Source organism: Mustelus asterias, chromosome 10 (assembly GCF_964213995.1).
Source record: "Mustelus asterias chromosome 10, sMusAst1.hap1.1, whole genome shotgun sequence".
Classification (NCBI taxonomy): Eukaryota; Metazoa; Chordata; class Chondrichthyes; order Carcharhiniformes; family Triakidae; genus Mustelus; species Mustelus asterias.
In genome coordinates, this window is record NC_135810.1 from 120,764,135 (window position 1) to 120,781,659 (window position 17,525).

The 17,525-nt window shown below is 46.3% G+C and overlaps 1 protein-coding gene across 1 annotated transcript in view; it reads left to right on the forward strand.

The window, feature by feature from the left end:
- The first annotated feature begins 1,386 nt into the window (after nucleotides 1-1,386).
- wnt11 (wingless-type MMTV integration site family, member 11) overlaps nucleotides 1,387-17,525 on the forward strand; it is a 67,889-nt gene continuing 51,750 nt past the window's right edge. The window contains exon 1 of the mRNA XM_078222577.1: nucleotides 1,387-1,488. The gene's annotated coding sequence lies outside the window, so the exon portion shown is untranslated. The remainder of the gene's footprint in view (nucleotides 1,489-17,525) is intronic.

Below are 17,525 nucleotides of genomic sequence, written 5' to 3' on the forward strand. Positions count from 1 at the left end.
GCCGCCCATAATTGAGGAGAAGCTTGGGGATAAAGAGGAGGACACTCAGTCACCCAAGCTGTGACTTATCCCTCCATTCCTTTCACCTGGTCAACATTCCCCTTTGCCCCCAACGCCCAGGGTGACCAACTCTTCTGAAATAAAATAAGGGAGGGTGGAGCTGGGAAGAGGGATCGATCTTGATATTCACAAGAACAGTGTGTGGGGGCCAGGGGAAGGTTAAAGTGACCATGTCCTGCAGAATAACATTGTTACCAGCACTCTGGTACTCAACCCAGCCTTGCTGTCCCACTCAAATCATTCCATTGAGACTCCCAGACTCATTGTCCCACAGGGTTTCTTATAATTACAGGACAAAAGGCATACCTTCGAAATGTGGGACATCAGTCAGTATAAGGGACCGGTACTTAAAATGCAGGACAGTTGATCACCTTTTACAGTTGGTAACATTGGAGTGAGTGTTAGTGTGTGTGTGTCTGAGTGTGAGTGTGTGTGAATGTGTGTGAGTGTGAGTGTGTGTGTGCTATATCAATTCAACTTGCTGTTAAAGGCGCTATATCAATCCAAGTTGTTGACAGAATCACAGACACGAATCTGGAGAGCGACCGAAGCAGAGATCTGAACTCTTGCAGAAAGGCATTCTCTCATCGAGAAATTCACAGAGAAACTTCAGAGTGGGGTGGCTTCAGTGCGGAGAACACTCGCTCAGAGAGACTGGCTAACATTAAAACTGACAAATGCAGAGGGAGAGAGTGAGACACAGAGACTGAGAATTGCAGAGAGTGGGGCAGCAAGGAGCGAGAGAGAGACATTGAGTGTCTGGAAGACTGAGATACAAAAACACAATTAGATATTCCAACTGGGGGGGATACAGACCCAGAGAAAGAGACATTGTTGATTGAGTTTGTAATAAAGAGTTTCTGGGTTAGGTGTTACTTCTCTCCTGCGAGAGTTTCTCCTGCGAGAGTTGCGATGTTAACAGAACGTTAATGAATTGATTGATCGAAACTTGGGGCTGTTCTCTCCCGTGGCTTTGCAATCAGAAACTTGAAGCTAGCAGTATCTACCTGGCTCCCTGGTGTGGTGAGGACATGGCCAGTGCGAGGGGAGGGGAATAAAGGGCTCGGGGCTTATGCTGCTCCTTGCGATCAAACATTCCAACTCTTTTTATATAGCGAAAACTCAGGGGCGCCTTTGTTATGCTAACAACATCAGCCTGACATCATCTCACTTCAAAGGTGGTTGTAAGAGCCCATATAAACAGGATCTGACACCAGAGAGAGAGAGAAAAACTACCAGTGCATAAGACAGGGGGGAGAGTGAGTGAGTGAGTGAGGGTGTGTGTGTGTGTCCGGGGACTGATTTCAGCAATAAATCCCCAACTGATGGACTAATTTTGGATTTCGGCTCAATCACTTGGTGCCTCCCTGTGCGAAAATCCGCAGACATTCCCGGGATCCGCTCACTGGGACAGCGCTGGAACTGAAGGTAAGAGTGGTTGCTGGGGAGAGGGAGGGAAGGAAAATGCTCCATTAAGTTTCCTGCAAAAAAAGAATTCCCTGACTGGGGGGAGTGGGGGAAGGAGAAAAATGTCCCAATAAATTTCACCCCCCCAAAAAATCCCCTGCTCCCCTGACTGGAGGGGTAAGGAAAATGTCCCAATAAATTTCTCCCAAAAAAGAATTCCCTTCTTCCCTACTGGAGGGGAGGGGGGGGGAATGTTCTATTAAATTTTCTCCCAAAAAATAATTCCCTACTTCCCTGACTTGGGGGGAGGAATGTCCCATTAAATTCCCCCACCCTTCCAAAAAAAAGAATTCCCTTTATCCCTGACTGTGGGGAAGGGGCTAATGCTCTATTAAATTTGCTCTCAGAATTTCCTGCTTCCCTGACTGGTGAGTGTGTGGGGGGGAATGTTCCATTAAATCCACCCCCCCCCCCCCCATAGTCAGAGAAACAGGGATTTTTTGGGAAGGGGATAATTTAAGGGGAAGCAAAATGTTCTATTAACGTTCCCCCCCAAAAAATTTCCTGATTACCTGACTGGATGGGGTGAGGAAATGTCCCATTAAATATCCTCCCCCCCAAAATATCCCTGCTTCCCTGAGTGTCTGTAACCCTCATTTTTTCACCATGCCCGCTAAAGATGTGTCGCTTTTTCCCAGTAAAGAATCCATAGCAGTCCCCACAAAGCTCCCCAATTTGTCAACTTCCATATGAGTTTCACAGTACTTGAGGAATGCTGTACCTGTCCTGTATTTACAGTGAGTGTGGGGAGAGTCAGCCCACTTTCTGTCTGCTCAATGTAACATTTTTTAATGAATTGCACCCTAGATGATGCGATGTGTGTGTGTGTGTGTGTATTTTCCACGCTGTTAAGTTAAAATCCGCATTTTCCGTTGCTGGATCCGTGAATGAAAATAAAAGTCCATAACTAGTGGAGGGTAAAATATTTCTTAAACACAGGAGCCTAAAGAACCTTGGAGGGTTAAGGAGAGAGAGACGCAGGGAGAAATAGGAGCTCTTGAGTCCGAATTTTATTCTGGAACACACACTGATTCCAAGCAGAAACTTTTATTTTCCATACAGTTAAAACTTTTTCCAGAATCGATTCTTTTTAGTATTTTTAAAAAACACACAAACTCTTTTACCTGGTTATTTGCCAGGTCATTTCTTATTCGATATTCAACTGACTGATATTACAGGAGATATATGAGGGGGGGGGGGGGGGTGCTGCTTATAAAAAGTGTGTACCATGCATATTATACAATGGAATGACTCCCTTCTCCCCAAACACTTGCAAGCCGGAGTGGGATCGAACCTGCAAACCCTCAGCCTTTCCCTCTCGGTTTAACATTTCCAATTCAATTGAAATTTTCAAAATCATTCCCCCCACCCTCCGCCTTTGGCGGAGATTATTCTCCCCCTTTCTCGGTGATAAATCACTGGGGTCATTATTCTGAGTTGTGGAATGGACTGGAGCGAGGCGAAAACTGGGTCAAAACTTTGACTGAACTTGGAATTAGGCGCAGCGTGGGGAGGGGGCTGGCATGGGGCTGTTGGGCCGAAGGGCCGGTGTCTGAAGCTGTGAGGGTTGCGGGTGAATGAGTCTGGAGGGCTGACCCTTTGAAGGTGTTTCGGTTCCTCTCCGGGCCACTCGCTTCCTGCGTTCTTTAAAGCAAGGTGCAACTTGGCAAACCCTTGTCTGCAACTTGCCCCGTTCAAACCCTCTGTAAACTATCCCAATATTCAGCATTTTAGTGCGTACGTCGGGGAGGGGGGGGGGTCTTGCTGCTGTAACCTCCCCACACACTGACCCTTTCCTTTGAAAGAGAGGTTTCCCCATAAAGCTACACTGTAAAACTGCGAACTTATTTTTAACATTGTAAAACTTGGAGTTAGTAAGTGAAACTGGTGAAAGTTTATTTATTAGTGCCACAAGTAAGGCTTACATTAACACTGCAATTAAGTTACTGTGAAATTCCCCGAGGTGCCGCACTCCGGTGCCTGTTTGGGTCAATGCATCTAACTAGCACATCTTTCAAACTGAGGAAACCGGAGCACCCGGAGGAAACCAAGCAGACACAGGGAGAACGTGCAAACTCCACAGTGACCCAAGCCGGGAATTGAACCTGGGTCCCTGTAGCTGTGAGGCAGCAGTGCTAACCACTGTGTCACCTTGCCACCCATGGTGACTGGAGGAGATGAACTGATGTCCGGAACAGGAATGGTTTGGTGTCACCAAGCCGTGGTTTTCAGAGTTTGCAGAGTCGCTTGTTGGAGATTGCGGGGGGGGGGGGGGGGGGGGGGTGAACCTTTAGTCTATAAATATCCTTCGCCCCTTCCAAATGCAAACCTTTACTTCTAGCATGGGGGCAAACCCTTAAAATTAGACAAAGGGTCATCTGGACTCGAAACGTCAGCTCTTTTCTCTTCTTACAGATGCTGCCAGACCTGCTGAGATTTTCCAGCATTTCCTCTTTTGGCTTGAAATTAGAGACCAGTCCTGAGTTTAAAGTTTATTTATTAGTGTCACAAGTGGGCTTACATTAACATTGCAATGAAGTTACTATGAAAATCCCCTAGTCGCCATACTCTGACACCTGTTCGGGTACGCTGAGGAAGAATTTAGTACGGCCAATAGACCTAACCAGCACGTTTTTTGAACTGTGGGAAGAAATGGGAGCACCTAGAGGAAACACACACAGGGAGAACGTGCAGACTCCACACAGACAGTGACCCAAGCCGGGAATCGAACCCGGGTCCCCGGCGCTGTGAGGCAGCACTGCTAACCACTGTGCCACTTAAGGCATGATGGCAGGAAGTACAAAGGGAAGTGGAAAAGTAACAATATTTAAAAACTCTCCCTCCCAAACCCCCATCCCCTGGAAAAAGCTAGAGGGTCAACTGAACCTTTCAAAACCAAGGTGAATCGATTTTTGTTAAGGGTGCATGGGCCAAGGCAAGTAAATCATAGAATGGTGGACACTTGCTGGTACAAAAGTTACATTTTACGGAAAAGAGAGACGTGTTGTTGAAGCTTTTCATTTTGGACTCATCAGGACAAATGCAAGAATGTCAAATTTCAAACGATCACAACAGTTTATACTACGGGAGAAAAGGGTGCTGATTGGTTGGCAATTTAACACTGATTGGCTGAGGTATTGCCATGGAGATAGCAGTGGGGAACTATAGGCTCCCCAAGTTCCGGGGTAATTCAAAGAAGTGCAAGGCTTGAACATATTCCTTTAGTTTGCAGAGAGTGGGTCCCTGTTTACGAATGTGTGCCATAGAATGGTCACGGCACAGACTTGAGTTAAGATAAGGATCAGCAATGATTTTTTTTGTATTTGTTCATGGCATGTGGGCATCGCTGGCTGGGCATGCATTTATTGCCCATCCCTGAGGGCATTTAAGAGTCAACCACATTGCTGTGGATCTGGAGTCACATGTAGGCCAGACCAGGTAAAGCCTGAAGGACATTAGTGAACCAGATAGGCTATTAGCAACAATCAATGACAGTTTCATAGTCACCATTACTGAACTGGATTTTTTTATCAATTGAATTTAAATTCCGCCAGCTGCCGTGGTGGGATTTGAACCCATGTCCCCAGAGCATTTGCCTGGACCTCTAGTCAAGTGGCATTAGGTCTTGTGACATTACCACTCCACCATCAGCTGTTTAGTGCCACTGAATCTTTTACGTCCATCTTTTGGGCGGCATGGACAAGTTGGGCTGAAGGGTCTGTTTCCACGTTGTAAACATCTATGGCTCTGTCTAAGGGAGATGGGGCCTCAGTTTATCATCTTATTCGAAAGATGGCATCTCTGACAGCGTAGCACTCCCTCAGTACAGTACAATGCTAAATTGTCAGCCAAGACTTTTTTGCCCAATTTGTTTGAGTAGGACTTGAATCCACAACCTCTGTGTGCAGAGGAGAGAGAGTCAGCCATTGAGCTGAAACCATTAGCCAGAAAGTGACCGTGAAGTTATGTTGCAAAAAAAAAGTCTCATCTTAATGACTCATGTTCTTTAGGGAAGGAAATCTGCTGCCCTTACTCAGCCTGGCCTATAGGTAACTACAGACCCACGCCAACATTGTTCACTCTCAACTACCCTCTGTAATCACCCGGCAAGCCATTGGTTAACAGCAGTTTGAGATAGAAGGCCCACCACCAATGGTTTGGATTAAATAAGGCATTAAATGCTCGCCGTTCCACTGGGTAGAAACCTAAAACCTGAGGCTGATCTTGGTTTATTGAAAACGGGCCAATTTTGTACAATGTATAAATGCTTACACAAAACGTCTCAATTAAATTCAACGCTTCCTTATGGTGCGACTGTGCTTTGCACTCAATTAAACCCTCGTCCCTGAGGCTCTGATGCGAGATTCTCCTTCCCCATATTCGTATTTTCTTTGACTCTTACACTGACAGAAAAATTGTAGCACAAAGTTTAATGGATCTAAGCCCAGAGGGGTCATTGCATGTGGGACCCCAGCGACCCCCAGCCCCTTGCTGGGCTTGTGCCTGACTAATACTGTCAGTGACATTACGCAAATGCTTAACATGCTTGTATCAAATTCCACACATCAAATATTTTAACACAGGCCTTTTCCATTTACATTTTTCCGATACAATAATGGAGCGGGAATGACAGAGGCAGATTAAGAACATGAAGGACCAGGAAAGAACATCGCAATCCATCCGGCCAAACCGGTTGATTCGCCTTTTCCATAAAATGCCAAAAGAGGAATATGATCTGAGTGGTTCTGGTTGTGGGCAGGAATGAAATCAATATGGGGATAGGGTGGGAAGGTGGAGTTGGGTTAAAAATTCAGCCGTGATCTTATTGACTGGCTGGAGCCTAATGTCCTGCTCCTATTCTTATTTTATATGTTCTTATTTACATTGCCAACATGGGCGGCAAGGTGGCCCAGTGGTTAGCACTGCTCCCTCACAGCGCCAGGGACCCAGGTTCAGTTCCTGGCTTGGGTCGCTGTCTGTGTGGAGACTGCACGTTCTCCCCATGTCTACGTGGGTTTCCTCCGGGTGCTCCAGTTTCCTCCCACACTCTGAAAGATGTGCGGGTTAGGTTGATTGGCCATGCTAAATTGCCCCTTAGTGTCAGGGGGATTATCAGGGTAAATATGAGGGGTTATGGGGATAGGGCCTAGTGGGATTGTGGTCGGTGCAGACTCGATGGGCCAAATGATCTCCTTCTGCACTGTAGAGATTCTATGGATCAATTTTTACCCTTTGAATCAGTATCTTAAAGAAAAGAGAGCCTTGCATTAGCAACATCTCAAATGGGTTTGGGGGAAATTAATCAGATATGAAAGTGGGTCAAAATTGGTGGGATTGTTGTCGGTGTAGACTCGATGGACCGAATGGCCGCCTGCACTGTAGGGATTCTGTGATTCTATGAAAATTTTAAAAAAGCAAGGAAGGGTAAAAGGTCGAGATGACATAAATGGAGTGAGAGGATTATGATTATGACTAGCATTGTCACTGTGCTAGTAATCCAGAGACCCAGGCTAATGCTCTGCGGACCTGGGTTCGAATCCTGGCACGGGAGATTGTGAAAATTTGAATTCAAGAGAAATGTGGAGTTAAACGTCTACTGATGACTGAAACCATTGTTGATTGTCGGAAAAATCCATCTGGTTTACTAATCTCCTTTAGGGAAGGAAATCAGCCATCCTTACCCGGCCTGGCCTAGATGTGACTCCAGAGCCACAGCAATGTGGTTGACTTGCCCTGAAGAATGGGCACTAGATGTTGCCCCAGCCAGAGGTGCCCATATGCCATGAGTAAAAAAAAACCCAGCATCAACCACTTGGGTCGAATGGTCTGATTCATCTGTAAATTCTGTGTATAATGGAGCATAGAATTTAGAAACACAGAGCAAGGCCATTTGGCCCATCACGCCTGTGCTACCACTTTGAAAGAGCTGTCCAATTAGACTCACTCCCCCTGCTCTCTCCCGGTAACCCTGCCCCGTATGTATCCAATTCCAGTTTGAAAGTTGCCACAGAATCTGCTTCCACCTCCTTTCAGACAGAGCATTCCACATCACAGTTTATTGCAGGTCAGTTCTCCTCATCCCCTTCTGGAGCTATGGTCAATTAGCTTAATTTGTGTCCTTTGGGGCAGAATTCTCCCCTTCTGCAGGTTTGGTGGCGAATGGGATTGGAGAATCTGGCAGGAGCCAAGGGCATAGTGGTTGGGGGGGGGAGATCAAGGGGACACCACGTTGTTTACTGGAAGGGGATGGATGAAGACCCCAGGTGTGGTGGGTAGAGGTCCAGGTGGGGCAAGAGCGTCTCGCAGATGGTGTCTCAGGGCGAGGGTGCTTGAATTGAGGAATAGGCTTCTTGAGGTTCCTAGCCTTTCCCCTCTGGTTTGCTGACACCCTGTGTGGTCTGGTGAAGACAGGCGGTTGGAGAGAGTGGTATGAACATGCTGGGCTGGTGTGTATATATGGTGCCGGGATCTTTGAGCCCGCCAGCTGATGGTGGGCAGACCAATCCGCTATCAGCCCACCAGGGGAGTTGTGCATAATTAATGAGGTTAGAATCATAGAATCCCTACTATGCAGAAAGTGCAGAAAGAGGCTATTCGGCCCTTCTAGCCTGCACCAAAAACAATTCCACCCAGGCCCCATTCCCCTAACCCACAAATTTACCCTGCTAATCTACCTGACACTAAGGGGCAATTTAGCATGACCAATCCACCTAACCCGCACACCTTTGAACTGTGGGTGGAAACCGGAGCACCCGGAGGAAAGCCACGCAGATGTGGGGAGAAAGTGAAAACTCCACTAAGACAGTGACCCGAGGCCGGAATCGAACCGGGGTCCCTGGCGCTGTGAGGCTATGGTAGTCATGATGTGGAGATGCCGGCGTTGGACTGGGGTAAACACAGTAAGAAGTTTAACAACACCAGGTTAAAGTCCAACAGGTTTATTTGGTAGCAAAAGCCACACAAGCTTTCGAGGCTCGAAAGCTTGTGTGGCTTTTGCTACCAAATAAACCTGTTGGACTTTAACCTGGTGTTGTTAAACTTCTTGCTGTGAGGCAGCAGTGCTAACCACTGTGCCACATTGCCGCCCAAAAGGTTTCAAGTGCACAATCTGGCACGAGATTGGGATCCTGCCATTCTGGTCAGCCAGGCAGGCTACATCAGAGCCGCTAACTTAGTCTCAGAATGGGGGAAACTCCGCTCTTTGTTACTGACCCTCTTGCAATTGGAAACAATTATTCTTATCCACACAATCAAAACATCCAATCATTTTCATGCCTCCATTAAATCTCTCCTTAGCCCTCTCTGCTGTGAAGACAGCTTGGACCTGTTGGACTTTAATAAACCTGTTGGACTTTAACCTGGTGTTGTGAGACTCCTTACTGTGAAGACAGCAATCAGAGTCTTTCAAACTTCTTCACATAACTCAAGGCCCTCATTCCGACTGTCAGCAAACCTCCTCTTGCAGCCTCTCTGAGGCCTTTTCTCCCCTCAGGCCTTGAGAGCCTTCCTAAATTCTGGTGCTCAGGATTGGACATGATACTCCAGCTGAGGCCCCAGCGAGTGATGAATATCGAGCTGCCACAATGACTTCCTTGCTTTTGTCCTCAATGCTGATAAAATATTGGACAAAACGTAAGCAACAAAGCTTCCATCAAACCAACAAAGCACAGCCCAATCCTTTCTTTTGTCTGTAACCCTCAGTATTCGTCAATGGCAAGTATTTCATCTGATGGGGACCAGCAGCTCAGCAATACACAAACCTTCGCATTTTCGTAAAGGACATGGTACTTTTCACATCGTTAAGTAAGCTAATGAGTTTGCAGGTTTGCCTGCACAATTAGAATCATCAGTACCTTGGGGCTAATCACATTTGATTCGTAATTCACATCTCGCTGGGCAGGAATTAGCCTGATTGTATTATCTCACTATTATAGCTTTTCAGACAATGTTTCCTCTTCCCTCCCATGTGGCCTACTTTCAGCCTTCCCCCATAATAAACCTCCTTTTGTATTGATATTTTCATTGTCTTCTTGTGACAATTTACTCAACCCAATTCAACATAGAGACTCCAGAACATCCTATATATTGTAGGGTTGCCAACTCTGGCTGGGTACATTCCTGGAGTTTGCATCATATAATTCCTCAGCCTCTCCCCCGTGCTCTCCCGCAACCCCCGCAGCTTACCACCCCTACATGCCTGCCATTGGTCAATCCTAATACTTTCCCATGGCCAATTGGAAATGGCACAGGCTCTTTTAGAACAAAGAACAGTACTGCACAAGAACAGGCCCTTCAGCCCACCACGTCTGTGCTGACACAGATGCCTCTCTAATCTAATATTTTCTTGTCTCTATATGGTCCATATCCCTCTATACCCGGCCTATTCATGTATCTATCCAGATGCCTCTTGAACATTGTTATAGAATCTGCTTCCAAAAGCACGTTCCAGGCTTTCACCACCCTCTGTGTGTGAAAAACTTGCCCCTTACATCTCTTTTAAACTTGTCCCCCTCACTTTCAACCTATAAGAACATAAAAACATAAGAACTAGGAGCAGGAGTAGGCCATCTGGCCCCTCGAGCCTGCTCCGCCATTCAATAAGATCATGGCTGATCTTATTGAGCTGATCTATGGGCTGATCTATGACCCTGAGTAATTGACCCTTTGACCCTGGGAAAAAGATTCTGACTATCCACTCTATCCAAGCCTATGATAATCGTGTAAACCTCTATCAGATCCCCCCTCATCCTCCGACGCTCCAATGAAAACAATCCAGGTTTGTTCATCCTTTCTTCATCGTCCATATCCTCCAAACCAGGCAACATCCTGGTAAATCTCTTCTGCACCCTTTCCAATGCATCAACATCCTTCCGGTAGCATGGTGACCAGAATTATACACGATACTCCCAAAGTCTTATACAGCTTTGTTACCCAATTTGATTCATCTTGATTTTACAAAAGGGAGTTCCTGTTGAATGAATTATTGGAGTTTGTTTGAGGATGTAACTAGGAAGCTAGATGATGAGGAACGTGGCTTTCCAAAAGGCTTTTGATAAGCTACCACACAGCAGTGGCACAGTGGTTAGCACTGCTGCCTCACAGCGCCAGGGACCCAGATTCAATTCCCGGCTTGGGTCACTGTCTGTGCGAAGTTTGCACGTTCTCCCCTTGTCTGCGTGGGTTTCCTCCGGGTGTTCTGGTTTCCTCCCACAGTCCGAAAGACATACTGGTTAGGTGCATTGGCCATGTTAAATTCTCCCTTAGTGTACCTGGGGTTGTGAGGCAGCAGTGCTAACCACTGTGCCACTGTACCTGGCGGCGCGGTGGCACAGTGGTTGACACTGTTGCCTCACAGCTCCAGGGACCCAGGTTCAATTCCTGACTTGGGTCACTGTCTGTGTGGAGTTTGCACATTCTCCCCGTGTCTACGTGGGTTTCCTCCGGGTGCTCCGGTTTCCTCCCACAGTCCGAAAGATGTGCTGGTTAGGTGCATTGGCCGTGCTAAATTCCCTCTGTGTACCCGAACAGGCGCTGGAGTGTGGCGACTAGGGGATTTCCACAGTAACGTCATTGCAGTGTTAATGTAAGCCGACCTGTGACACTAATAAATAAATAATAGGCAACATGAGTGTGCATGGAGTTGGAAGTAATGGATTGGGGATTGGTTAACAGACAGGAAGCATTTATCAAGCTGGCAGGTAATGAATAGCAGAGTGCCACAAGGATCAGTACTGAGCCTCAGCTATTTACAATCTATATTAATGACTTAGATGAATAGTCGAAGAATGATGTATCTGAGTTTGCTGATGAAACCATGCTAGGTGGGAAGGTAAGCTGTGGGGAGGACACAGGCTGGTTAAGTGAATGGACAACAAGATGGCAGATGAAGTATAATGTAGGGAATTGTGATGTTATTCATTTTAGTTGAAAGAAGAGCTGAATAGTTTTAAAAAAGAGAGCAAATTAATGTTTAAAGTGAGTTGGGTGTGTTTGTACAAGGAATGCAAAAGGTTACCATGCAGGTACAGCAAGCAATTGGGGAGGCAAATGGCATGTTGGCTTTTATTGGAAAGGGATTGGAGTACAGGAATAAAGAGCCTTTGCTCGGGTTGTACAGGGTTTTGTTGAGACCACATATGGAATACTGTGTGCAGTTTTGGTCTCCACATTTAAGAAAATATATGCCTGCATTGGAGATGGTACAGTGAAGGTTCACTAGATTGTTTTAAACTTTATTTATTAGTGTCACAAGTAGGCTTACATTAACACTGCAATGAAGTTACTGTAAAAATACCCTAGTGGCCACACTCCGGCGCCTGTTCGGGTACATTGAGGGAGAATTTAGCATGGCCAATGCTCCTAACCAGCACGTCTTTTGGATTGTGGGAAGAAACCAGAGCACCCGGAGGAAACTCACGCAGACACGGGGAGAATGTGCAGACTCCACACAGACAGTGACCCAAGCCGGGAATCGAACGCGGGTCCCTGGCGCTGTGAGGCAGCAGTGCTAACCACTGTGCCACCTTGCCAATGGCCCCTGGGAAGATGGGGTTGTCACTTGACGAAAGGCTGAAAATTGGGTCTAATTTCTCTGAATTTGAATGAGAGGCGATCTGATTGAAACGTACAAGATTTTGAAAGGGGTTGTTAAGATAAACACTGAGAGATTGTTTCTGCTGATCGCGGAGTCTAAACCACGGATGGTGGGATGGGCACAGTCTCAGAATGAGGGACGAATCATTTAGGACTGAGATGAGGTGAGATTACTTTTTGATTTGATTTATTATTGTCACATGTATTAACATACAGTGAAAAGTATTATTTCTTGCGCACTATACAGACAAAGCATACCGTTCATAGAGAAGGAAAGGCGAGAGTGCAGAATTAGTGTGACAGTCATAGCTAGGGTGTAGAGAAAGATCAGCTCCATTCAAAGGGTTGTGAATCTTTGGAATTCTCTGGGTTGTGGATGCTCCATTGTTGAATATATTCAAGGCTGGGATAGATTTTTGTTCCCTCAGGGAACCAAAGGAAATTGGGAATGGGCAGGAAAGTGTAGTTTAAGCCCAAAATCAGCCATGATCGCACTGAATGGCGGAGCAGGCTCGAAGGGTCTATTCCTATCCCTAGTTCTTGTGTTCATAAACTCCAATAACTTTATGACTAATAAAGCAGAGAAAATGAGAAATGAAACAATTTTGTTTGATGCCTGATGATTTTCCCCCTGCTGTAGCAGTGCCCTGCAGAATTTTAAAATTCTTTCATGGGATGTGGGTGCCACTGGCAAGGTCAGCATTCCTTACACTTAAACTGAGTGTCTCGCTCAGCCATTTCAGTGGGCAGTTAATCAGCCACATTGCTGTGGCTCTGGAGTCACATGTAGGCCAGACCAGGTAAGGATGGCAGATTTCCTTCCCTAAAGGACATTAGTGAACCAGATGGGTTTTTCCGACGATCGATGATAGTTTCGTGGTCACCATTACTGAGACTAGTTTTCAATTCCAGATTTTGTTAATCAAATTTGAATTCAACCAAGCTGCCACAGTGGGGTTTGAACCCATGGCCCACATAGCCATATGAAAATAGAAGCAAAAAACTGGAAATCTGAAATGAAAACAGAAAATGCTGGAAAAACCAGCCAATCCGGCAGCATCTGTGGCGAGAGATGCAGAGTTGAGACCAAAAGACTCTCCATACGGGGCTCAGAATGTGAACTCTGTTTCTCTCCACAGGGTGGCACGGTGGCACAGTGGTTAGCACTGCTGCTTCACAGTGCCTAGCACTGCTGCTTCACAGTGCCAGGGACCCGGGTTCGATTTCTGCCTCGGGTCGCTGTCTGTGCGGAGTCTGTACATTCTCCCGTGTTTGCATGGGTTTCCTCCGGGTGCTCCGGTTTCCTCCCACAGTCCAAAGGTGTGCGAGTTAGGTTCATTGGCCAAGATAAATTGGCCCTTCGTGTCAGGGGGATTAGCAGGATAAATACATGGGGCTACAGGGATAGGGCCTGGGTGGGATTGTTGTTGGTGCAGGCTCGATGGGCCGAATGGCCTCCTTCTGCACTGTCGAGGTTCTATGATTTCTATGAGACGCTGCCAAAACGGTTCAGTTTCCCAGCAGGGTCTGATTTTATCCCTGAAGCATCAGCCTGGATTACTAGACCACAATGACACCATCTCCTCCTGTTCATCTTCAATCGACTTCAGGGAGGATTGGCAACTTGCAGAGAGCCCACACAGACACAAGGGGCTGAATGGCCTCCTTCTGTGCTGCACCCATTCAATGGTGCATTGCACGATTCTGTAATGCATCACACCCTTATCCCTGAACAGGCATCACTGGTACAGTGGCTGGAATTCTCCGGTCTCGCTCACCCCTCTACCACTGATAGCAGCGGGAACGGATAATTAGATCCGTGGGCAAGGTTAGGGAATTCCGGCCAGTGTGTGTATGTGGATATTGACTGAGGATGGGTTTGGGACTTGGTTATGTCCATTTTTCAGCAATCTGCTGACACTTGTTCATCCTTCAGCAGATAGGGTGCTGTTTCACCAACCAGTCATAGCATTTATAGCTAAGGGAATAGAATATAAAGGTGACAAAATGTTGCTGCAATATACAAGACATTAGTGAGATTACACCTGGAGTATTGGGTACAGTTTTGGTTCCCTTACTTGAGCAGTGATGTAGCATTGGAGGCAGTTCAGAGGAGGTTCACTGGACTGATTCCAGAGATGAGGGGTTTGTCTTATGAAGAGAGATTGGACAGTTTAGGCTGATACTCTGCAGAGTTTAGAAGAATGAGAAGGGATCAAATTGAGGTTTGTAAGATGCTAAAGCGGTCGATGCAGAGCGGATGTTTCCCCTTGTGGGGCAATCTAGAGGCCATAGTTTTAGGAAAAGGGTTAGCAAATTTAAAACAGAGATGAGGAAAAATTATTTCTCTCAAAGGGTGGTGAATCTGTGGAATTCGCTACCCCAGAGCGCAGTGGATGCCGGGACATTGAGTAAATTTAAGGAGGAGACAGATATAACGGGGTTGAAGTGTTATGGAGAACGGGTAAAAAGTGGATTTGAGGCCGAGATGAGATCAGCCATGACCGTATGGAATGGCAGAGCAGACTCAGGGGCTGAATGGCCACTCCTGCTCCTAGATCTTAAGTTATAGAAACCACAGAAAGAGGCCATTCGGCCCATCGAGTCTGCACCGACCACAATCCCACCCAGGCCCTACCCCCATATCCCTACATATTTTACCCACTAATCCCTCTAACCTACACATCTCAGGACACTAAGGGGCAATTTTTTAGCATGGCCAATCAACCTCAAAGTAGTAAATTGTGTCTTGAAAAGAAAGAAGGAGTAGAGTGAAAAGGTATTGAGCTAAAATGGTGGCACCATGTTGCAATTCATTTTGGAACATGTCACCATTTATTTTCTTTGTTTTATGTCTCGGATTGTTCCGAGAATCATCGCCATCGCATCTTACAGCACAGGAAGAGGCCATTCCTCCCATGATGTTTTTGAAAGAAATATCCACTTTCCCTCTGCTCTTGCCCCAAAGCCCTGCAAATTTTCCCTCCTTCTGGTATTTATCCAATTTCTCTTTGCAAGTTGCTAATAAATCTGCTTCCATCACTCTTACAGGCAGCACTTTCCAGTCAGAGTAAGTCACCATCCTTATCTATTACCGAGTCAGGGTGACTCCGTGGTAACATTCTTACTCAGCAGTCAGAAGGTGGTGGGATTAGGTTTTTAAAATTTATTTATTTATTATTGTCACAAGTAGGCTTACATTAACACTGCAATGAAGTTACTGTGAAAATCCCCTAGTCGCCACACTCTGGCGCGTGTTCGGATACACTGAGGGAGAATTTAGTACGGTCAATGCACTGAGCCAAGCACATCTTTCGGACTGTGGGAGGAAACCGGAGCACCCGGAGGAAACCCATGCAGACACGAGGAGAATGTGCAAACTCCACACAGACAGTCACCCAAGCCGGGAATCGAACCCGGGTCCCTGGTGCTGTGAGGCAGCGGTGCTAACCACTGTGCCACCGTGCCGCCCGTAGGTGTTGTTTACAAAATTACATTTACCTCATGCTTTTCACAACAATCAGACATCTAAAAATCCTTTACAGCCAAAGAAGTATCTTTTGAAATGTAGTCACTGTTGTGATGTAGAACCTCACCTTGGCCAGGTGCTGTAGTGTCTCCACAGCACCTTAGCAGCTCATTTACTAACCAGGGTCAAGTTGATGTCAACACAGAGGGATAGGGGAACAATTAACTCGAAGCAGGAAGGTCTGTATCAGCACCTGATGGTTCTTTGTAGTAATACATTGTTGCTGTAATGTTAGCTTTATTACGCAACATGTCAGGACCCAATAGGGTCATTGAGCAAATAAAGTGGGATCCGGTAGGTTGTCTACACTCAAATGCATTCACCCTCGTTCTCCCTGAGTTCAGAGCAGCACAGTGGAATGATCTTAATGAACCCACTCAATGGGGGTAGCAGCGCGCAGGCTGCCTACTGGAATTTACATGCCCTCACTCACCTAATGAAGGAGCAGCGCTCCGAAAGCTCATGATTCCAAATAAACCTGTTGGACTTTAACCCCGTGTTGTGAGACTTCTTACTGTGTCTGTGTGGAGTTTGCACATTCTCCACGTGTCTGCGTGGGTTTCCTCCAGGTGCTCTGGCTGCCTCCCACAATCTAAAGATGTGCAGGTTAGGTGGATTGGCCATGCTAAATTGCCCCTTAGTGTCAGGGGGATTAGCAGGGTAAATATGTGGTATTCAGGGGATAGGGCCTGGGTGGGATTGTTGTCGGTGCAGACTCAATGGGCCGAATGGCCTCTTTCTGCACTGCAGGGATGCTATGCTGAAGGAAGCCAGGGAAAAATAATGAATGCTGTAAGAATCATTTTCCAATTCTCATTCGATACAGGTGAGGCACCGAGGATTGAAGGTCTACGAATGACACCATTATTTACAAAGGGTGCGAGGGATTGGCCAGAAAACTATAGACCGATCAGTCTGTCTTTAGTGGTGGGTAAATTATTGGAAACAATTCTGAGAGACAGGATAAACCATCACTAAGATAGGCACAGTTTGATACAGGGATAGTCAGCATGGTTTTGTTAGGGTAAGGTTGTGTCTTACTAACTTCATAGAAACTTTTGAGGAAGTAACAGGGGGATTGATAAGGGTAGTGCAGTGGATGTTATCCACATGGATTTCAGCAAGCTATCTGACAAGGTCCCACATGACAGACTGGTTATAAAAGTAAGATCTCATGCGATACAGGGGAAGGTGGCAGGTTGGATCCAAAATTGGCCCAGTGACAGGAAACAAAGGGTAATGGTCAATGGATGTTCTTGGGAATGGAAAATGGTTTCCAGTGGTGTTACACAGGGCTCAGTTTTGGCACCCTTGCTATTGGCTGTGTATATTAATGATTTAAACTGAAATGTGGCTGGAGTGATTGGGAAATTTGCAGATGACACAAAAATTGGCCTTGAAGTTGGTAGTGAAGAGGATAGCTGTCGACTCCAGAATGATTGCAATGGGTTTGGCTGAATGATGTGGAGATGCCGGCGTTGGACTGGAGTAAGCACAATAAGAAGTCTCACAACACCAGGTTAAAGTCCAACAGGTTTATTTGGTAGCACAAGCCACAAGCTTTCAGAGCACTGCCCCTTCATCAGGTGAGTGGGAGTTCTGTTCACAAACAGGGCATATAAAGACACAAACTCAATTTACAAAATAATGGTTGGAATGCGAGTCTTTATACAGGTAATCAATTATTTAACTGTCCTGTCTGGAGACAATACACATCTCTTTAACCTGTGTTTAACCCTCTCTCCACTCACACTGTCTGTACCTTTAAGACTTGATCATAGAAATCATAGAAACCCTACAGTACAGAAAGAGGCCATTCGGCCCATCGAGTCTGCACCGACCACAATCCCACTCAGGCCCTACCCCCATATCCATA